The sequence below is a fragment of the Myxocyprinus asiaticus genome, chromosome 13 (genome assembly GCF_019703515.2).
Source record: "Myxocyprinus asiaticus isolate MX2 ecotype Aquarium Trade chromosome 13, UBuf_Myxa_2, whole genome shotgun sequence".
Taxonomy (NCBI): domain Eukaryota; kingdom Metazoa; phylum Chordata; class Actinopteri; order Cypriniformes; family Catostomidae; genus Myxocyprinus; species Myxocyprinus asiaticus.
In genome coordinates, this window is record NC_059356.1 from 49,453,602 (window position 1) to 49,469,771 (window position 16,170).

A 16,170-nucleotide genomic window follows, 5' to 3' on the forward strand; every position below is an offset into this window, starting at 1 on the left:
GTGTGCATGGGGAGAGCGGCTCAGTGCATCCACGTGAGCGCTAACAAACTCATTGACTATTTACACACAGACACTAATTGCAATTTAAAAAGCCACAGGTGTGGGAAATTAACCTTTAATTACCATTTAAACCTATGTGTGTCACCTCGTGTGTCTGTAACAAGGCCAAACATTCAAGGGTATGTAAACTTTTGATCAGGGCCATTTGGGTGATTTCTGTTATCATTATGATTTAAAAAGGAGCCAAACAACTATGTGATAATAAATGGCTTCATATGATCACTATCCTTAAATAAAAGAAAGTTTTTTGCATGATCAGTCATATTTTCAAAATCAATGCCAAAATTTCACAATTTCTGCCAGGGTATGCAAACTTTTGAGCACAACTGTATGTGAATGATGAATTTACCAACAATTAAAGCTCTGTCCGGGTGATCTATATACTGTAGTTAGGGCAAAAGATGACAGAGATTTTTTTATTTATATCTGACGGTGTCACATTAAGCATTATTAGTTCAAAAGACTTAAACTTATATCCTGTCCTCTGAGTAACACCAAATACTTCACTGTAAATTGTAGCAACACCTCCTCCTCGACCCTTCAGATGAGGCTCATGTTTATAACAATAACCTGTGGGAGTAGATTCATTTAAACGAATATATCCATCCGGTTTAAGCCAGGTTTCAGTCAAACAGAGCATATCCAAATTATGATCTGTAATCATTTAATTTACAATTAGTGCTTTGGTAGAAAAAGATCTAATATTTAGTAACCCTAACTTCATATGACATTTATCTTCAATTTCTATTTTTATTTTTATTTATTTTTATTTTTTATTTCAAGTTTGACCTTAATCAAATTTTTTCTAAATGATTTAGTGATGGTTTTGTGTTTGGTAGTTTGGGGAACAGACACAGACTCTAAGTGATATCTAGGTGATACAGTCTCTATGTGTTGTAGTTTATGTGACCTGTGTGATGTCTCAAGGCAGCCAGCAGACGTTCGGATTAACCAGTTTGTCTGCTTCCTGACCTGGGCCCCAGTTATTCAAATACTATCACTATTAAGACTATGAGCCAAATCACTAGAGAGAAGAGCGGCACCTTCCCTGGAGGGATGGAGTCTGTCTCTCTTTAGCAGGTCAGGTCTACCCCAAAAACTCTTCCAATTGTCTATAAATCCTGTGCTATTCTCCGGACACCACTCAGACATCCAGCCATTCAGTGACACTAATCTACTATAAACCTCATCACCATGACGAGCAGGGAGGAGGCCAGAGCATATTACAGTGTCTGACATAGTTTTTGCAAGTTCACACACCTCTTTAACCTTATCTCTAGTGATCTCCGACTGGCGAAGCCAGGCATCGTTAGTGCCGACATGAATAACAGTTTTAGAAAATCTATGTATAGCATTAGCCAGCACTTGTAAATTTGATCTGATGTCAGACACTTGAGCCCTGAAAATGCATTTAACAATGGTGGCTGGAGTCTCTATTTCCACGTTCCTTACAATAGAATCACCAATTATTAGGGCTCTTTCAACATGATTCTCAGTGGGTGCATCACTGAGTGGGGAGAATCAATTGGAAACCCTAACAGGAACGGGAGAGTGGTGTAGCTTTGCTGATCGAGTATGCCACCGAGACCTCACCTAAACGCCCTGCTGCAGGGGCTCTACAACTGAACCAAAGTGTGTGTGCTGCTCGCTGTACTACCCTCATCCGAAACAGTATCTACCAGCTTCTCTTTCTCACTGACCTCCACTAGCGTTCAGATGCGTGTCTCTAACTCATTTATCTTCTCCGTCAGCCTGACTAATTCCTTACATTAATCACACGTAAATCCCTCACTGCTGATGGAAGCAGCTATAGTAAACATGTGGCATGCAATGCAGGAAGAACATGAGCGAATGCCATGACTTACCGTTGTGGTTGTTCTTGAATGATGAGGGTTTGAGATCAATGTGGTTCGATGTGGTTCGTAATCAGCAGATCTTTGAGATTGATGCAATAATCTGTGTAAAACACAGTGGAGAAAATGCAAAGAATGCATGCAGTCAAGATGCGAGATGAAGACAACCGGAAAAAAAGAAAAGAAAAAAGAGTTAAACGGGTGCGCGCGGTAAAATACACACAGTTGAAACAGTAGAAAAGCAGAAAACCCAGAAGCACGAGGTAAAATGGCAAAGGATAAACCGATGAACATGAATAAACAAGAATAAGCAATGCTATGCAGGCTAGCAAGATACAAACACAGACTCCTGCAGCGTGCTGGCAGCAACCGGAACCGGAACATAGCTTTAAGTATTTAGTTTACATTACAAAATAATGATGAATGATTTCTTCAAATATTTTGGATAGTATTACACTGTACTAATGTGTTAAAACAACTTCCGATAAAGAGTGGCATTTAAAGTGTGGCGGATTGATCCGGATCGTCATCATTGTCCCACTTCTTAGGCCCGCCCTTCAGCCAGGCTCATGACGGGAGTTGGGCAGGAGAGCAAGAAGAGGTGTATAATTAAAAAGACTCATTCTGACAGCGGTGGATGAAGCACACCTGATGCGAATAATGCTTCATCACCGCTGTCTTTAAAACGCAGAGCGCATCTCTTCTCGGGGAGCCGGCTTCAAATCTCCATGTGTGCACTCTGGCATCCTCGTACACCCAGGACCAGAGCTGAGAGGGTTCGGATGAGTTGGATGCGCCGCCGGACCCGCTCCTGGGAACAGTACACGTCGCAGCCGATGGGCTAGAGGCTGGGCCGCCTTACCCTCTCACCTGCCGCGGGCCTCTCTCCGAGGCTTGACGCCACACTCACTGTGTCTGTCCTTGCTCACCCCACCACAAAAGCTACATTGTTGGGTACAAAATGACCATTTACTAAGATAATGAATCTCAGATTATATATTTTGTAACTAATTTGCCATTCTGAATGATACATTTCACTTACATGATTTGTGTAGACCTGAGGAACCGGCTCAATACATGCTCTCATTGAATGTTTTTCTTACGTCTTAAGTACAGTTTATCCACTCCTTATGTTATAGCATCATTATTCTCATGTTATTTTCATAACCCCATAAGAGACATTGGTATAATTTGTAAAGTAAAAGTGTGAAAAGGTAAAAGAAGTGAAAAGAAGGAACTTATGTCATTATGCTTGTTAACAACACAAAAGTGCATCACCAGTTTAATTAATGAGCTTAAGGTGATATGATCAGATTCAGCACAGTTATTGAATCACATACAGACAGCGACTCTTAAGTTGGACTTAAAATGCATCACTTCATGTTTGTTTTAAGTGTAGTTTTGTGAGGCATGCGTAAAAAAGGAAAGAGCTTTCCTAACTTTGCATGTAAAAAAAAAACGCTCTTAGGACCTAAGATCCATTGTTATTGGGAAATGCAGACCAGGTTGGCATGGCCTGAAAGCAATAGGGGCTATCATACCATATCATAACAATTTCTTAAAAAGGGGGACAAAATCTGCAGCAGCAATGTCTTATAGGGACTTCTTAATCCCATCAAAAAAGGAAAAGTGAATGTAGAAGAAGAGTGTTTTACATGCACACTGCAGCAAATGCAAAGAGGCTGTAAAAGAAAATGTGATACATGTGTGCACTTAAAAAAAAAAAAAAGTTGAAAGAACTTAAAGCTACACTGTGCAACTGTTGGCCCTCGAGTGGTTGAAGCATAAAACTGCAAGTTACTCATGGAGGAACATTGTTTTTGTAATTACATGAGTTGGGATTCGGCTCTGCTCTTCTCCAGAGATGAATCTGATAGTTTGAGGTGTACCGATGTAGACACGGATACAGGTGATCGTCTCGACAGAGCGAATGTCACTAACTATAGCCAGAGATTATTTAGCAGAGACGGGCCACTTCTATTAAAATGAATGGGAGAAAATGGAATGCTCAACTAAGGAGCTCTGAGCACCCAACTCCAACAGACGTAGAAAGGACGTCCCACCTTACAGTTAAAAGAGCCAATCACATTTTAGAGACAGACATCACCTGTCAATCAACTCTAGAATACGCATGCTCATTAGCTATAAAAGCCAGAATATGTGGTAAAGAATCAGTTTATGATTCCAGTATTCTCAGATATTATTGCTGATTTGAAATAAGTTCTTTAATAGTAATCTTGACCAACCATTTTTGAGATTTTGGTCTTTCTCCATTCAAGTAGATAGGAGCTCCACTGTCATGACTGGAAATAGCTTCCTGAGAGCGTTCCAAAGATGGCCGACTGTGGACTGACTTGCTAGAAAGACTTTGCTACGGTTGGATCTGAAAACATAGCTGACTTGTTGCTTTGCTGCCTAATCAGTTAAGGGCTTAACCAACAGTGTTTATGAATAAATGGAACCACAGCGCAAGCTGGTCTCAGAACAGTTTGAAAGGCACATTATTTACATCCTACCACCGTATCTAGCCTCTGAAGGCAGCATTTTCCAGTTTCCGGACACAGCATACATCAAAACTCATCCCATCTTCCCCATAAAAAACAGGAGGCTGAATCCAGCTTCTTATTTGTCAGATTCTTATTCACACTATCTGCTCCCCTTTAAAAGATGTGTTGCTTCCGTGTTCAGTCTTAAAGGGGTCGTAGCGTCATTTGCACTTTCTCTCATAAATTATTATACTACAGCGAAAGTGCAATATTTCAATTCTGCGAAGTGTAATATAATGTTTAATATGTTATTCACTTACTGTAAGCAGTTCACTCATGTTTAATGTGCAATATATCTGTACTAACCCTTACTATATGCACACATGCTCACCACTCACTGTACATTACATTCATTACATAATGCTTTCATATGTTTTAAACAATTATATGTATTTATATTTAATATATGTTATTATGTAATTGTTTTTACATACAGTATATTAGATATGACTATTTTAAATAAATGTCTTATATTCTTATTTTTAGCTTTGTCTAAAATATCCCCAGCTCTAAAATATAAATCATTATTATAAGCTTACCATAGTGAACCAGGGTAAGGTGAAAACTGTTTGGAACACAAACTCTTTGTGTACTCGCTCATTAATGAAATTCTTAATTTCTAACAAAAAAAAAAAAAAAATCTTACATAGTTAAGCTTTAATAAAATTAAGGAAAACTTTTCCACGCAATTAAATTAAATTATTTCTAAAAATAAAATCAGTTGAATGGATTTAAATGTACATTTATTTTGTCACATCCACTTGTTAAAAATATGTTGAGAATCATCATATTAATTTTGTTGAGGCAACTTTTACCATTTTTAACTTTTGACCAATCATTTGTTATTGTAAGTGCACAGAGCTGTAAGCAGAGTTTCACAGTCTTTAACATTCAACCAACAAACCACAATGATGGTGAAACTCATCACCTGAAGGAGATACACTCTAAGCGAATACTTCATGACACATATCACAAAGGGACAAGTAATAAAAAATAATAATAATACAAAAAAATACTGCAATAAATAGTAAATATTTTCACAGTTTTTACTCATGCCACATTGCATGCAAGGAAACGGACAGCAAATGCAAACCTAGTTTGGCCAATTAAAATTATTTATATTGTCCCAACATGAATGGATTAAGTAACCTTCCATTTTAAGTGGATTGCATGCAATGAAATTAAGTTGTGGCAAAATGTTCAAAAATTGTGTTACATTAAATCATTTTAATTAAGTAAATTGAACAAGCAGCAAAAATCCCTTTTAGTTAGCGTGGAGAGGTTTCATCATGATTTGTAGTTTCTTATTCTCTTTATAAGAGCAGGAAGAAGTCTCTGTGTGGGTGGAGTCAATGATGCCAAAGAGGTCCAGAACATCTGTCAACTTTATCTGCTAAGGCAGGTGCAGTAACAGGGATCAAGCTAAAGTTTCTATGGGAATGAAGCACAATATTAAATAAAAAAAATATCAACTGACCATGATGACTTTCAAAAGCAAAATATATATGTAGTAAACATAAAATAGATTAAATCAGTGTAATATTAAATGATCACTATTTCAACACATAACATCTCACCTGTGATATTTAACATACATTTAACATTCAGTTTTTATTATTAACATTATATTTATTATTATTCCTTCACTTGGTGCTGTGTAATAACTTAAAGGGATAGTTCACCCAAAAATGAAAATCCAATCATTATTTACTCACCTTCGTGTTGTCCTAAACCCATATAACTTTCTTTTTTTCCAAGTCACAAAGGGAGAAAAGTTGAAAAAATATTCTGCTCAATGATGTCACACAGTGGCAGTGGATGGTAACTTCATCTTCAAGCTTCAAACAGATGCAAAAATTATAATTCAGAAGACTAATATATTGTTGTACACGACTCATACCTTGTTCTGAAGGCACATGATAATGTTAAAGGATAACTGAGAAACAAACAGAAATCGAATGTATTATTTATGGCAAAATCAATACTGTCCTTTGGCCTGCTGTGCATGTTCATGAGAGCTCACAAGAGCAACAGAATTCACAGACCCCGCTTGCGAGATGGGCTGTTCAAGTGAAAATCCTTCTTTTTTTCCAGTGATGCTGTTCACACTGGAAGCATCCGTTGCTGCACATTGCGCTGCACCAACAGTAAATTGATGTCCTGTTTTATTTTGCACTGTATGCACTGGTGCTACTCCTGCCAACAAGGCAAATAAATTGTTTAGAATGTTTGCTTCGATGCATCCAGTGTTGACAGACTCAAGCCGTTACGGCATGTCTATGGAGCTGTCATGGCCCTAACCATTGGCTGTTCAAGAAAATAAACAATAGAGCCACAGAAACACTGTTAGTGTGAAAACAGAATGCAAGCCTGCTTCTGCAGTGCCACTTAACACAGTGCTTAAGTATGTATGTGGTGTGAAATAGGCTTAAGATTTAAACAGTTACAAGTTATTTTTAAATAGTTTTATAGGCACAGCATTGCAATATATAGGCCTCTGATGTGAACACAGGGATGACCGACCAGTCCCTCATCATTCTTTATGGATTGTTAACCTTTAATATACATTTTATTGGCTCTTTATTCTTTTGACTTAGAAGCTACATCAAAAATACCTTCAACATTGAAGTGATGCTAATCAAGAAAGCCATCTTCCATGCGGATGAATGCAAACTGTCCAAGAGACACCAGAATTAATGTGCGTCACAATTGAGCACAATTTGTTCAGCATTGTATTTTACACTGTTATATAATGCGTTAGTTATGCATGCACTTTATATTCCTCTTTTTGTTGAAAGCATGTAATGAATATAGTAAACATTATAGTAACTAATAAAAGTAAAAAGTAATGAAAATTGAAAAGAGAAAGACATTTAAATAAAGAAACAATTCATACAATACGCATTTGTTGATTTGTCATGTACACTTCAAGAATCCATTATCAGTCCCTTAGTAATGGCCAGGGCCGGAGTGGCAATAGGGGGAGAATTCCTGTGGGACGGTCAAAAATTGGGCCGGCTAGGTCCGCATGTTGATTGACAAACTTTCATCATATGTCGCATAACAATTGCCAACAGTATGTAACATCCGGTATTTAAAGGATCAGAACTGCGTTCCGTATTATAGCGGACGCAGTCTGTATTTTATCATCTCACACCCAAACATGAGAGAATAGTCTGTGAGAGACGAAACTGATGTGCTTCACTTGACAGCACGGGAAGGATCACGGAAGATCCATCGAGAACAGATAGGCTGCTAATATCTGAATGGATGAACGTGCTTCAGGTAGCCTACAAGTTTAATACTGACTGCAATCTCACAATCTCAATCAATTAATCTCTGAAATCCTCTTCCTTAGCAGTGCAGAATGATAATAGCAAAATTATTTTTTGTCACAAAATAACAGAATACTTCAAGTAAATGAATACAGATGCAACAGCATGATAAGGTATGAAAATAATGGGACTTTACAGCTCTCAAAAGAGTAAACTCAATGAAACAAACTGCACAGAGTGCCTTCAACGTTGTATCATACAATAAAGCCCTCTTAAAGAGACAGTAACCATTTTGCCTTTGTCCTGAACATTTACATTCCAAGTAAAAGAAAAGTACAAATGTGTTATTTTTAGTCATTTATTTCACTCTTATCGATGTAAAATGGCACGTTTTTGAATGGCACGTAAAAATGTAAAAACAATCACTCAAACTTAATCATTTCACTGGATCTGTTGCTATTTTAATGATCTAAAATACAAAGCACTGACCATTTAAAGTGTGAGCCTGAAAGAGTTATAAACACTTACAGTTCTAAAGTGTTATTATGTGCCTAGATAGTCTTTAAAATAAACTTAGTTTACCCAAAAATGAAATTTCTCTCATCATTTACTCACCCTCATGCCATCCCAGATGTGTATGACTTTCTGTCTTCTGCTGAACACAAATGAAGCTTTTTAGAAGAATTTTTCTTCTTTCAGAAGTTCTGTTGGTCCTTTCAATGCAAGTGAATGGTGATCAGAACTCAGAAGGTAAAAAAATCACATAAATGCAGCATAAAAGTAATCTATACAACTCCAGTGGTTTAATCTATGTCTTCAGAAGCGATATGATAGGTGTGGGTGAGAAACAGATCAATATTTAAGTTTTTTTTTTTTTTTACTATAAATTCTCCTCCCTGCCCAGTAGGGGGCGATATGCTTATGTAAATCACCAAAAACAGAAGAAGAACTCTTAAGAGCGAAGAGTGCTTATGAAAGTGAAAGTGGAGATTTATAGTAAAAAATGACTTAATTATTGATCTGTTTCTCACTGCTTCTCATTTACTTGCACTGAATGGACCAACAGTTCTTCTAAACATCCTCATTCATGTTCTGCAGAAGAAAGTCATACACAACTGGGATGGCATGAGGGTGAGGAAATGATCAAATATCCCTTTAACATTCACTTATTTTTACAACACATACAATGATGTCTTCTGACATAGTGAAAATCTTAGTGAATGCCGTATGTGGTATAATGACATGGAGCGCTTAAATCATTTTCAAGTAATTACATATATTGCATATTTTTGCTGTGATCTTGTTTTATTGTTATCATCTTCACCTCCAACCCCCCCTTTTGGGTGTGGGCTGACTTGGACATGACATCCCGGGCTGAATATGAATCCAACTCTGGCCCTGGTAATCGCCTCCAGTTTTTAAGTTTGCCTTAAGCTTGTGTTCATTAGCGGCCACCATGAGGGGGTTATCTGTCCAATGCACAATAATCAGCCTTTTCCAGAACATTGATATGACTGAGTCTACATCTCATGTGAGTGTACATCATTTGAAACACATCTATTTAAGTATAGATTTCTCAGACAAATCTATTTCACAGTGGAAAAGGGCACCATTACGATTATTAAAAGACTTATTGAATTCCTCAGTGGCAATGCAAACTGTAATACAACAATAGTAGGCCTTTACACTGCACACAATAAAACTAAAAAACACAAAAAGAGAATTTAATATTGATGATGAAATATAGAGTACTTTATAAAGCATTATAATAATATGCAGAAATTTGCAATATAACAACTACAATAATGAACAGTTTCTTTAATAATTACTTTGGCATTAAAGTTATAATAGAAAGATAATTACACTAAACAAATTAAAATGTACATTACAGTGCTATTACATCAGTACTTATAAACAACTTGGGATGTGTATACATTCATAGGAAACTACTGTAACTTGTCGTATTGTTAACTCTGTTTAAACACTATGGAAACTGATACAAGAACTTTCTTGCAGCTGGGGTAAAATATATGAGAAAACAGCGGCACACACACACTTATGGAACCTGAAATTGCAATTGCAGCAATGTTAGTAAAAACTCATTATTTGCCAACAGTCATAACACCCTGTAGCTCAAGACCGGTTGCCCACTGAAGCTAAGCAGGGTTGAGCCTGGCCAGTACATGGATGGGAGACTTCCTGGGAAAAGCAAAATTTCCTGCTGGAAGAGGTATTAGGGAGGCCAGCAGGGGGTGCTCACCCTGTGCTATGTGTGGGTCCTAACGCCCCAGTATAGTGACAGGGACACTATACTGTAAAAAGGCACTGTCATTTGTATGAGATGTTAAACTGAGGTCTTGACTCTCTGTGGTGATTAAAACTCCCTGGGCACGGGAAAGAGGAGGGGTGTAACCCTTGTGTCCTGGCCAAATTCCCCCCATTGGCTCTATAACTCTACTCTCTCCTCTCCACCAATAGCTGATGAGTGTACTGGTGCACTGTGGCTGCTGTCACATCATCCAGGTGGATGCTGCACACTGGTGGTGGTTGAGTAGAGTCCCCTGTTCACTGTGTAAAGCGCTTTGAGTGTGGTGTCAGAAAAAGTGCTATATAAATGTAACATTCATACTTTTCTCAGAATCAGCAACTATTAAACTATATATACTGAATATACGGTAAGTTAATATAAACAGAAATAAAAACTAATTTAAAATATCTGTGAATCAGGGACATTAAAGCAGGGTTCCCACATCTGTTGACCAAAACATTTCCATTATTTTTTCACCAATTGATGACGACTGGATAAAGATTTAGAATAAAAATATTTGTACTCACAAAAAAAAAAAAATTATATATATATATATATATATATACATAAACTAGTAGAGCTAAGCATAATTAGAAAAATGTACATTCACTGTAGAAATATCCATGACTTTGTAAATGATTTGAAGTTCAGTCATGAAACTCATGGTGTAAGCCATGACACATAGAAGCAGGTTCAACAAGGTAAGCCATTGGATTGGCTGCTAAGAATGCTGATTAAGGTGTTTACATTCAATGCAAAGTCAATTGGTTTATTCTAGGGCTGGGAATCAATTAAAATATTGAACTAAATAATCACACAGTTGTCTGTGATTAATCGCAATTAATTATATTAGTTGTGATTACAGCTGTAACATTTACAACATTTTGACTGATGATTAATTGCCATACAAATAATTTTTATTAACAGTATAATTGTCACTTACACTGTAAGCCTAATACACATAAACCTTAAGATGAGGCCATTTATTCATGAGTAGATTGATAGGCTCTATCTATCATATCACTTTAACTTCATAATAACATAATGACGGGCCTATGATTTCTTTTAAGGCTTTGAAAACGTTGAAAATATTGCACAGCGGTAACATTAATTATAATGTAAACATTAAAATTTTTAGGCTACAAATATTTTAAAATATTTTTTCTTTCTTTTTGGCCAACTTTAGCGTCTTGTAGCGTTTTGCATTCATGCTCGTTAATCTGTGTTTACTTTCGCGTGAGTTTGATGCTGTTACGATATAGCTAAGGCAATAGATGGCATCCTTGAACTACATAGTAAAGGGAGCTGCACAGCTAAAGAACAGTGTGGAAACAGTATCACAACTATGTGAAGGATGTTGTACTGATGTTACTAAATAAAGAAGATTGTTCAACATGAACTGTTCATATCATAGCTAGCTAGGAAATGTAAAGTTGAGCAAAGCGCTTCTTCACAGCTGTTTCTTGCATGGTTAGCTGATATGTTCTCTGCACTGTCTTTATTTGGAGAAGAGTTCAACAGCGATGCACGTCAAGTACTTCAGACTGGCAAAAGTTGCGTGCACAAGTAGGGGGAAAATGGATGTTGCACTATTTGCGTTAATTTATTTTAAAGCGTTAAACAGCTCACATTAATCGTAGAAATAAATGCGTTCTTTTTCCCAGCCCTAGTTTATTCTAAAGCCATTTATGACCTTACGCCGATAAATTATTGTCCTCCATTCATCTGGGATCTCACCTCTTGCTTTAAATGTTTATTTATTTATTTATTTATTATGGCTTTTTCAGTTTTATCTGACAGGTTGGTATTGAGATGAGACAGGACATGACAGGGGAGAAGAGTGGGAATGGGAATGGGATTTGGAAAGGACCTCACCAGCCAGGAATCAAACTCAGGTCACCAATCATGCATCAGCACCATATGTAGGAGCACTGCCCACTATGCTACGGCTCAGACGCTTTAAATGGTTTAAGTAGTATTCCAAATCATTTAGGAATCTGCAGACAAACTATTCAAAATAACATCCTGTCTGCACCAGACGCAAACTGTGCAACACGACAAAAGCAATTTGCGCATATTATAATCAATAATGCTGTCTACACTGGATGCTTATATGGCTCACACCCGGTTGTAGACAGGGTGTTAGCTGAATTTCTGGAAAATAATGAAGTGATCTTTTTTCTTCTTTTCGAAATAGAGAAAATGATTATTGGCTTCTCTGAACAGTCTGTGTTGATCAGATTCAGTTTCTTGTTTACTCTTCTACAGATGGAATATACCAAATTGATTAACAATTCATTCTTGAACGCATATTTCACCGATCCTTTCAGGTGTTTTATTACTCTTGTCTTGATAGACCTTTGAGTTATCTGAAAGTGAAAGAGGATAATGCACATCACTGTGGAGTAGTTTCAGATTTCAATTTCTTTTATCAGAGGAGTGTCTCAAATGATCTTCTTCAAGCATGGTTCCCAAAAGGAATCAAACTCTTTTTTCAGGGTTTCTTTATCTTTGAGTTTTAAGGTGAGGGTTTTGCTTTTTTCAAAGGGAGTGTTTACAGTGTTGAGTGTTGTGTCGTCTGAGAATCAGTCTTTCTTGAAACCACTCTGCTGAAGAATATCATTTAATTTTCCGTTTCTCTCACAATGTTTTTCTGAAGCTCTTTGATTTTAATTTTAAATGAAGTATACAGCTTGGCACTCTGAAGGGTCCAGGTTCCCTTGCTGTATTTTGTCTCTAGTTTCCTGTAGTCTGTAATCTTCAGAGAATTTCTGAAGGTGAATTTCAAATCATTCATTCAGCAAAGCCTTCCAGAGATCTTGAATACGATCTTTCAGGTGTGTCAGCAGCATTGCATCAGATGTTGAAGCATGAGAAATAATTGATTTCTTAAGATCCAGCACATTGTCACTATAGTTTGGGTTTGGTGGTGCCATGGGTGGGCTGCCCTCCCACAGGTGTGCAAAATATTTCACATCATTCTGGACATCAAATGCAATGACATCACTGAAACATTTGATGTTACAATCTTCTTCTTTAGCAGCATTTTTTGTAATTTCATCCAATGTCTCCTTCATTCGTCTCCTTTCTTCTATGTTTGTCTCTTCAGCTGTGACGTCTGAAATATTCTGATGAACAAACATGCAGCTGGGATTCAGTTTGACCTTCTTCATCCTCAGGAAGGCCTGAACAACAATCTGAAGTGTGTCCTGCATCTCAGACAAGTTTTCTCCAAAGATGTTGATCAATGTCAGATTTCCAAGACCAACAACAAATGTGGCCAATTCATTGCCATGATGTCTTGTTGACCTTCCAGCCAGTTCTAGAGCACGAAGTCCCTCAGTATCAACCACCAGAATATAGTCAAACTTTAGTTGTGCTTTTATCTCCTCTGACACTCTGACCAGCTGCATGAAAGCTCCTCTGGTGCACCTGCCAGCACTGACGGCAAACTGCAGTCCAAACATGGCATTCAGCATGGTGGATTTCCCAGAGCTCTGAATCCCTAAAACTGACAGCACAAACACTCTCTGGTCTCCCAGTTTCCTGATGAGTTCATCTAGAACAGCAGAGATCCAGATCAGAGGAACATGAGCAGCATCTCCATCCATCAGCTCCAGAGGAAATCCAGAGATCATCATCTCTGCTGCAAGACTCGGGAGAGAAGAGAAGTCAAACTGCAGAACTTTCTTGTTCTTCTCCACAGATGAACAAGATTCATAGATCTGAGCTATCTCTCTCAGGATGTGCTCCACACCAAAGGTTGCAGCTTGAGGCTCTTTTGATATCCTATCAAGTTCTAATTTTTCATCAGTCAAATTTGTTGCAATCACTTTCTCAGTTTTGTCACTAATCTCTTTCAATTTTAAGACTGTTGACCTCTTCTCATCATACTTGTGAGCAGATAGGTAAGTTGAGGTATATTCATCCAGGAGGATTTGAAGCCATTTAAGAAAAAACATCTGATTTGCAGGCTCTGAGTTCATTTGCTTAATGAAGAACCTCATAAACTCACTGATGTCAGATTCATGTTGCAGCTCACGGATTTTCTTCATTTCTGTTTGTTTTATACTTATTTCAATTTCTGGTTCATCCCCTCGAGGTCGATGTAGTTCTTTGTTCTTCTGACACCACTGATGCCACAGTTTTCCCTGACAGGGCAGAAATAATTCTTTGATTTTTGTCAGATCTTTATTCTCCAGTAATCTCATCATCTGCTGTGCTGCTTCTTTTGCCATCCTGCAGTCTTCATCATCATCTTCATCTACTCTGATATCTGAGTGTTTGGACACATCTTCAAGTCTGAAAATGGAAGCTGATTCTGAAGATGAGAGACAATCATTTATAGCTCTTCTGAGTTCATCAGAAACATCTGATGGATTTCTGTCTTTCAGACCTATTTTGTATTTCCCTTTCCTCATCGTTATCTCAGTTACAGTACATTCATCCTCAGTAAGAAGACAAATGAGTGGCTTTCTTGTCTTGTAAAGGTTTTGGATCCGTGTTGCACTTTTGTAGTTTCTGTCAATCTGTGGTAGAATAACAACATTGACTGATGACATTTCCGTCATGATCTGCAGCTGTTTCTCATGGTCTCCTGCATCACCATGTAGATTACAGAACGCCACACAGTCATTAAATGTATCCATGTCTTTCCCAGACGGGCAGTACCAGGCGATCTCCACCACTCCATCCATCAGTACTCTGGTTTTGCTGCTGCCTGGGCAGTTCCTGTGGAAGAACGTGTTGTGTTTCTCATTGATCAGACTGTTCATCAGCTGAGACTTGGATGAGGACACTGATCCAAACCTGAAGAAACACACCATTGGAGTTTCTGCCTTACAGACTGACTGGACTTTACTGATGATTTTACCTGCATCATCAAATGTCTTCCAGCTCTTGTTGATTTGTCTAAATGTCCAGAGAGGAAACTCAATGTGTTGTGTGAATGGATCCGGTACAAGCAGAGGCAGAGCATATTGACACTGTGACAGTTTAGTCACCATCAGCTGCTTCAGGAAACTATCAGCACAACGAAACACGGCCATCTGAACATCCATTGGGTGAATGGGGTCAGATTTGCTTGTTCCTTTATTAGACAAAGATGTTTCTTTAAAAATGTCATCAAAAATATCTCCCTCATCTTCAGATGAGTTTTTGTCTTTTTGTTGTGTTTGTTCAGTTTTAATGTATCTTGCTCTGTAGTTCATCATCAGTAGTTTTTGTAAGAAAGTCTGAACCAGCTCTTTCTCAGTACAAGACTCATGAGACTGTAATGAAGCTGCCATTAACTGAAGAACATCTGCAGCTCTCAGTTTATAGTGTTGTCTGCATTTAAGATGAAGTCTGTAAAATAGATGCTTTATTTGTTTTCGTTCAGTTTTTAGGCATTGATCTGGTGTGACTGTTGCTGTTCCAAATTCCTTGTTTTCTCCCTGTTTAACAGACAAAATAATTAGTAATTTTAGTTAGTAATAAGTATGTTGTCTTTGATCCTACACTTCAAATACTGTTTGAAACAGAATTATTGTTCTGTGAATTATTACAAACAAGTAACAAACTGTCCTTAAAGGTGCTATATGTAAGATTGACAACAAGCATTTGAAATGGGCACTGCAGTGTAAATAGTGGATTTGGAGACTCGAAGCTCATGCGGGTTGCCAGAATTAGCCAACTCAGCATCCATTTTAAAGGATTTCTGTGCTTTAAGCTATCTCCATCTTTCAAAGGCATCTCCAATATTTATTCTTGTTTTACTATGCCTCTGGTCATGGTGGTTTTTAGACGGATGGTGAGGCTTTTTATGTTGGGTGGAATCTGTTTTCTCTGATCCAGTTCGTTTGCTGGCTTCCATGGCTGCAGCACACAGTGTTGTTTGCCTGCAAACTTGTTCAAATCTGGCAACCTGTGTGTCGAAATACTGTTGGTGAGTGGGCAGTTACATATAGCACCTTTAAGTAAAAGATTATTAAGCATTTTGAGCCTTATAAGGTTTAAAACCTACAATGTTAACTAGTTAAAAAAAACAAAAAAACATTCAAAACAAAAACGTCATGGTTACTGGTGTAACCTCCGTTCCCTGATGGAGGGAACGAGACGTTGGTGTCGAAAATTGGCAAGTGGTATTT